The sequence below is a fragment of the Chiloscyllium plagiosum genome, chromosome 1, assembly GCF_004010195.1.
Source record: "Chiloscyllium plagiosum isolate BGI_BamShark_2017 chromosome 1, ASM401019v2, whole genome shotgun sequence".
Taxonomy (NCBI): Eukaryota; Metazoa; Chordata; class Chondrichthyes; order Orectolobiformes; family Hemiscylliidae; genus Chiloscyllium; species Chiloscyllium plagiosum.
The window spans coordinates 40603113-40610622 of NC_057710.1; positions in this window are offsets into that span (position 1 = coordinate 40603113).

The window sequence follows — 7510 nt, forward strand, 5'->3', positions numbered from 1 at the left end:
CCTTATAGAGGTTTACAAAATTATGAGGGGCATGGATAGGATAAATAGACAAAGTCTTTTCCCTGGCGTCGGGGAGTCCAGAACTAAAGGGCATAGATTTAGGGTGAGAGGGGAAAGATATAAAAGAGACCTAAGGGGCAACGTTTTCACGCAGAGGGTGGTACGTGTATGGAATGAGCTGCCAGAGGATGTTGGGAGGCTGGTACAATTGCAACATTTAAGAGGCATTTGGATGGGAATATGAATAGGAAGGGTTTGGAGGGATTTGGGCCGGGTTCTGGCAGTTGGGACTAGATTGGGTAGGGGTATCTGGTCGGTGGTACAATTGCAACATTTAAGAGGCATTTGGATGGGAATATGAATAGGAAGGGTTTGGAGGGATTTGGGCCGGGTTCTGGCAGTTGGGACTAGATTGGGTAGGGATATCTGGTCGGCATGGACGGGTTGGACCGAAGGGTCTGTTTCCATGCTGTACATCTCTATGACTCATGCTTCTTCACTTGAACTTACCTTTACTATTAAAAGTGCACTAAACTTTATTTGCTGTAGACAGCAACAAAATTGAGGAAAAATCCCATTCTCTTAGTGGTGTTTCTTGGGAATACATATTGGGAAGCAGCATGTCTATCCATCCATTGACAGAAAATCACAGGCTATGTTTCTTCAGTTTTCTGAGATCCATTTGGAACATCTCACTGGGCGGCACGGTGGCACAGTGGTGAGCACTGCTGCCTCACAGCGCCAAAGACCCGAGTTCAATTCCCGCCTCAGGCGATTGACTGTGTGGAGTTTGCACGTTCTCCCTGTGTTGGCGTGGGTTTCCTCCGGGTGCTCCGGTTTCCTCCCACAGTCCAAAGATGTGCAGGTCAGGTGAATTGGCCACGCTAAAATTGCCCGTAGTGTTAGGTAAGGGGTAAATGTAGGGGTATGGGTGGGTTGCGCTTCGGCGGGGCAGTGTGAACGTGTTGGGCCGAAGTGCCTGTTTCCACACTGTAATGTAATGTAAAAACATAAGGACAGCAAGATATCTGATGATGATTCAATAAAATGAAGTCTACACTCTTGCAAGTGACCATTAACAGGCTTTATTAAACATAACTATATACAAGGGAGGCTGAGGGGATATCCTCTGGGGCCTGACAAAGTCTGGTGGCACTGCTGCTTATTCACATGCTCCCTCACTATTCTTTGACAAAAGGTATTATTAATCCTTTACACTCCAGTGCTCAGCAAGTTCTTTTAAGTCCAACAAAGAAGTCGTTCTGACCAAGCAGCGAGTTGAATTCACCAGGTATGTGGTTTGTTATTCCATTTTCCTGATGCCTTGTTTGCTTTGTAAGAGAACCTGAATAAAAGAAGTGAGTTGTGCTACTAACATTTAATAAGCATTAATTCCCATCCGGTTAGCACCTTACCACTACCTCGTCTAGAATCTCGCCACACCACTTGTAAAAAACAGGAAAGACTAACTGGGTTGATCTCGATGCTGAAATAGACCTTTAAAATGAAATAGAACAGAATATCCTTTTGTAGTCATCCGTTATTGACTAATTAAAGTCAACAATTATTAGAGAGTTTTACGCTGAGGGTTGATTAATATATTTTGTTCGGAAAAAAACATGGAATATTGTGTTATGAGAATATGGATCGCATTATTTTTCTTTAATTGTTTTGTAATTATTCATACATGTGGAAAATGAATTTTTTAAGTATGGTGAATATGGAATTTCTTAATGATTGGTTTTATTTTAATGTGTGATATGGAATAAAAAAATCTTTGATTAGTTTTAGAAAATTGCAGTCAAAACTTTGACTTTGAAGAAAAGTGTTGCTATCTGGTGATTCAAATTGTTACATTCATTAATATATTTCTTGTAAGTTAAGAAGGAACTAGTAGTGGCTACTAAATGTGTGATCATGGATATGTTGGGAACACTTGTAACACTGGGTTGGGAATGAGAAGGATAAGACTGAGGAAGTCAATAGATTCTCTCCACAAAATCAAAGATATACATACCTTTATTTTACTCTCTCCAACTGGCTTGAAGTCTTTTCATTCTAGTCTGGCTTTTCATTGAGGACTGAAGCAATACGATACCTGTTACGCCATTGGTGCTGTTGTATTTAATATGTATCCTGATGAGGTCCCTCTGGTTCTCCAAAGGGCCTCATACAGTCAAAGTTTTTCTATTATTGGTGTATTTGCTGTGTCAGCTTTGAAAACTGAAATACATTCTTCTTTCCTATGTTTAGTCAGCTTTTACCTAGGCTTTTCCTTTCCACAAAATTATGCAATCTCCTCCCTTGTGCAGTTATCCAATTCTGTAACCTTCCGAGCTGAAGGCATTACTCATGATGGCTGATTCACCTTTTCCTGAGGTTGCCATGTCCTCTGCTGTGTTTCTCCCAAGCTTCTCCATTTTACTCATGTTTTTCCTCTCCATGTTTCAGTACTTAGATGAGTCTTGAGGTTTGTCGCTCTTTGCTTTCTGTAGCTTCTGACTTTCCATTGACTTTCCCTTCAGATTTTTCTTCCACATCGAAGGTCGGATTTCTCAGCTGGTCTCATTCATCGCCCACAGCACTTTGCTGTCTCTGGACTTCACTCCCACTGCTCCTTGCTGCTTGCCTCCAGCTCTGTGATCTGCCACCATGTTGTAACGAGGGGGGTCAACACTCTTGTTTCTGAAAATAAACATGTTTTATTAACTATAACTACATATAAGGGATGATAGGAGAAGGCATTTCTGGAACTCCTCAGACTCAGGCTCCAGTACCATGTGAATTGATGTCACTAAGACATAGATTGTTTTGTTTATGCACAGTAGCTATTCTTAAAAATAAATGTACATTTGACCGTTTATTCCACAATGATAAAACAAAGTAAATCTGAGAATTTCACAGATCACTTGTCGATCATACAGTTTTTACTTTATGCCTATGATGAAAATTCATGTTTTTTGAATATATTTTTTCTGGTATCAATGCAAAATATTTACAACTATTTATCATCTCCCAGAAAAAAATCATTCCTATTTACTTGCACAGACATTCAGGCATTTAAATCCAAATGAATATTTTCACTTAAAGTACATTTTAAATTACTGAGATGATCAGATTTTTATCACTACCTGCACATTTTTCAACCATCGATATATATCAGCTTCACTGCTTGAAAAAACTTTAAGGCTTTTAGAAACTTTGTTCATATCAGAGGGTGAAATTCTGCAACTTAATATGTTCTTTCAAAGCAGACCTGAGAGACTGCAGTTTCTTTGTGTGTGATGTTTGTGTTCGATCTAGAGCAGGTAACCTCACACCATGGAAAATTCACACTCATCCTTAATTTCTGTCAAGTGAATTTCTTAAATTTAAAAATTACACTCCTGAAGAAAACTCAAGTCACAGCAGTGACAAAATTGGGTGAAGTATTTCCCAGTTAGCCAATGCATATGGGAAAGATTCCACTTTGGACTGCTGGTCTACGCTGAGTTGCCTATGATTTACTCATTCAAGGGATATGAGCATCGCCAGCATCTTTCCTCATTCCTAATAGACTTTGAGAAGGTGATGCCTTCTGGACCCTCTGCAGTCCATTTGCTGTAGGTACACCCTCAAGATAGTGAGGGAATTCAAGGAATTTGACCCAGTGACACTGAGGGAACAGTGATACATTTCAAGATTAGGATGGCAAGTGGCTAGTAGAGAACTTCTAGGTGGTGATATTCCTATTTACCCATTGCCCTTATCCTTCTAAATTGAAAAGATCATGAGTCTGGTGTGCTGTAAAAATAGCCTCGGTCAATTTCAGCATTGCATCTTGTAGATAGCGCATCTTGCTGCTCCTGAGGTGATGGTGGGAGTGGATGTTTGTGAATGTGGTGCCAATCAAGTGAGCTACTTTATCCTAGATAGTGTCAAGCTTCTTGAATGTTGCTGGAGCTGCACTCATCCAGGCAACTGGGTAGTGTTTCATCACACTCCTGACTTTTTCCTTGTAGCTGGTGAACAGGCTTTGGGTAGTCAGGAGGTGAGTTACTCATTGCAGCATTCCTAGCCATTGACCTGTTCTTGTCACAATAGTATTTATATAACGCATCCAATTCAGTTTCTGGTCAATGGAGGCCTCCAATGGATATTGGGGGATTCAGCATTAGTAATGCTATCGAGTGTCAAGAGTTGATGGTTAGATTCTCTCTTGTTGGAGATGGTTACTGCCTGTTACTTATGGGGCAAACCTGACGACTGTAGTTGGACGTGGTTTGCTTCAGTATCTGAGAAGTCCCGAATGAATGTCGTATTATTATCAACAAACTTTCCAATTCTTATAATGAAGGGAAAGTCAGGAAGCAGCCTAAAATGCAGCTGAGGAACTCCTAAAGACATGTACTGGAGCTGAGATAGCTGATTTCAATAACCACAACCATTTTCATTGGTGTTGGTTGGGATTTCAACCAGTGGAATTCACCCCGATTCCCATTGACTCTAGTTTTGCTAAGAGTCCTTGATACCACACTTAGAAAATGCAGTCTGAATGTCAAGTGCAGTTATTCTTATCTCATCTCTGGGAATCAATTGGTTTGTTCATGCTTGAACAAAAAATGTATTAAGGACGGGAGCTTTGTGGACCTGGCAGAACACAAACTGGGCATTCGTGAGTTGTTTATTGCAGCGCAGATGCTGCTAGATTCCGTTGTTGAAGATATCCTCTATCACATTACTGATGATGGCGAGGAGACTGCTGGGATTGTTATCCAGTTCTGAGTATTTTGAGGACCCTGAGCACTCACTCGACCAAAACATGTGAAATAATTTTACCCAAATACTTCTGAGAATAACAGACAAAAAGGATTAAATAGATGAGCTGGCAGTCGGTCAAATAGTTGCAAATTTGTTTGAAGACAGCAAAGGTAATAATTAAACTTTACAATTTTAACTTTAACAACTCTACTCTGAATCACATGATTCTTTTAGAAACTTAAATACTCCCCACATACTCATAACTTGCATTTGAATTCTTTGGTCTGTTCCTTTCTCCCTCTCTCTCTTCACGGGTTGATTTTCTCTCTCTCCCTTCGGTCAGAGGGTGGACTGCTCTAATAAAAAAAAAGGAGAAAATGCTGGAAAATTTCAGCAGGTCTGGTAGCATCTGTAAGGAGAGAAAAGAGCTGACGTTTCGAGTCTAACTGACCCTTTGTCAAAGTGCAGAGCTGTGTCCAGACAGGCGTTTAGATTGGCTGGAGATTAGGCTCAGGATGATCTCTCGATCTCTGCCAGAGCTGGGCTCTAATACGTTTCTGGCTACCTTCTTGAATTTTCCAAGTATATGACCAATTAGGGGCATTGAGTTAAAAACAGAAACAGCTGGAAAAACTCAGCAAGTCTGGCAGCATCTTCGGAGAGAAATCAGAATTAATGTTTCAGGTCGAATGACCCTTAGAACACTCAGAACTCAGACATTGAGTTAATTGGTTTTTATCATCTTGAAACATTGTTAATAGTTCTTGATGGCTTGCTAACGGTGAACACTTTGTATGTGTCTGATTTGGTGCCAGGGAGTCTGGTTTTGGTCCAGAATATGCACCTGGTACTTTGTTTTACTGAGACACGTCTGCCCCATATTTCTGGAGGTGATTTGTTTGTTAGAAAATGTCAAACTGCCCTTTTACACTTGCTAATGTGTTCTGGTGAATCTCTAGTTTTTAATTGTTTGACCTTGGATATTGCAAAAGCTTATTTTTAGGTGGAATTGTCTCTGTGTGTCTTGGACTGAGGTACTCCCAGCTCACCTTGCTTTTTGGCAGTTTCTCTGGTCTATCTTTATTTCAGCTGATCAGCTTATACTTTTGGCTTTGTGGTTGTTCTAGTTGGTTCCTTTATAATGGTTCTATTTTACTCAAGCAGTCACAGGCTGCTTGAGCGACAGGTAATTGGCCAGGTTGAATTGGTCCTGCTGTTTGAGCACAGGACATACCTGAGCATATCTGTACACAATGTCAGAGAGGTGCCACTGTTGTAGCTGTACTGGAACAGCGCAAGTCTTCAGTACTATCGCTGTAATGTTGTCAGGGGCCATAGCCTTTGTAGTATCCAGTGCCTCCACCCTTTCCTTGATAACACATGGAATGAATCAATTTGGCTGAAGAATGGCAGCTGTGATGCTGGGAACATCTGGATGAAGCTGAAACGGATCATTCACTCAGTACTTCTGGCTGGTGTTCCCTGCAAATGTTCCAGCCTTATCTTCTGCACTGATGTGCTGTGAGTTCCCATCATTGAGGCTCAGGTTGTTGGCAGCACTTCCTTCTCCAGTGAGTTATTTAATAACCTACCAATTCAGTCTTTGTTGAACAAGGTTTGATGGAAATGGTAGAGTGGGAAATATGTCAGGCCATGAAGTTATAGACTGTCTTTGAGTACAATTCTGCAGCAGCTGTTGGCTCACACCACTTCATGGATGCCCAGTCTTTAGTTGCAAGATCTGCCTGATTTAGTACAGTGGTAGTGACACACAGCTTAATGGAGAGTATCCTCAAAGTGAATATGGGATTTCATTTCCACAAGAGCGATACAGTGGTCATTTGTACCAATAATATTGTTACAGATGCACTATGTTTTCTCTCTTAGTGGTTTCCTCAACAATTGCTGCAGACCCGGACTAGCAGCTATGTTCTTTAGGATTCAAACAGCTCACTTAGTAATGGTGCTGCTGAGCCACTCTTGGTGATGGACATTGAGGCCCCACTGAAGGAGCTTTCATTGATCTATTGGACCTAACGCCATGAGACTTCATGACATTTAGAGTCAATGTTGAGGACTCTCAGGGCAACTCCCACCAATTTGTCTGACACTGTGCCTCCACCTCTGCTGAGTCTGTTCTGTCTGTGGGACAGGGCATACACAAGAGATAGCAAAAGAATTGTCACAGTGTGATGTTGAGGCATTGTCAGTAAGTAATGATCCTGCAAATATAACAACGTCAGGGGTTTGCAGGGCTCCCCTGTGGGACAGCTGTCCCAATTCGCCTTCATTGTTGGAGGGAGCACTTTGCAGGGTTGTCAGGACTGACTTTTCCATTGTCACTTCTTTGCCTTGATACTTTACTGCCTGATTATCCAGTTTCATTCCTTTTTGGAGACTTTCTCATGTTTGATACCACTGAAAGGTTCACTGGGCCATTTCAGATGGTAGCTGAAAATGTGTTGCTGGAAAAGCGCAGCAGGTCAAGCAGCATCCAAGGAGCAGGAGAATCGACATTTCGGGCATGAGCCCTTCAGGAATGAGGAGAGTGTGCCCAGCAGGCTAAGATAAAAGGTAGGGAGGAAGGACTTGGGGGAGGGGCGTTGGAAATGTGATAGGTGGAAGGAGGTTAGGGTGAGGGTGATAGGCGGAGAGGTCAGGAAGAAGATTGCAGGTTAGGGAGGTGGTGTTGAGTTCGAGGGTTGGGACTGAGACAAGGTGGGGGGAGGGGAAATGAGGAAACTGGAGAAATCTGAGTTCATCCCTTGTG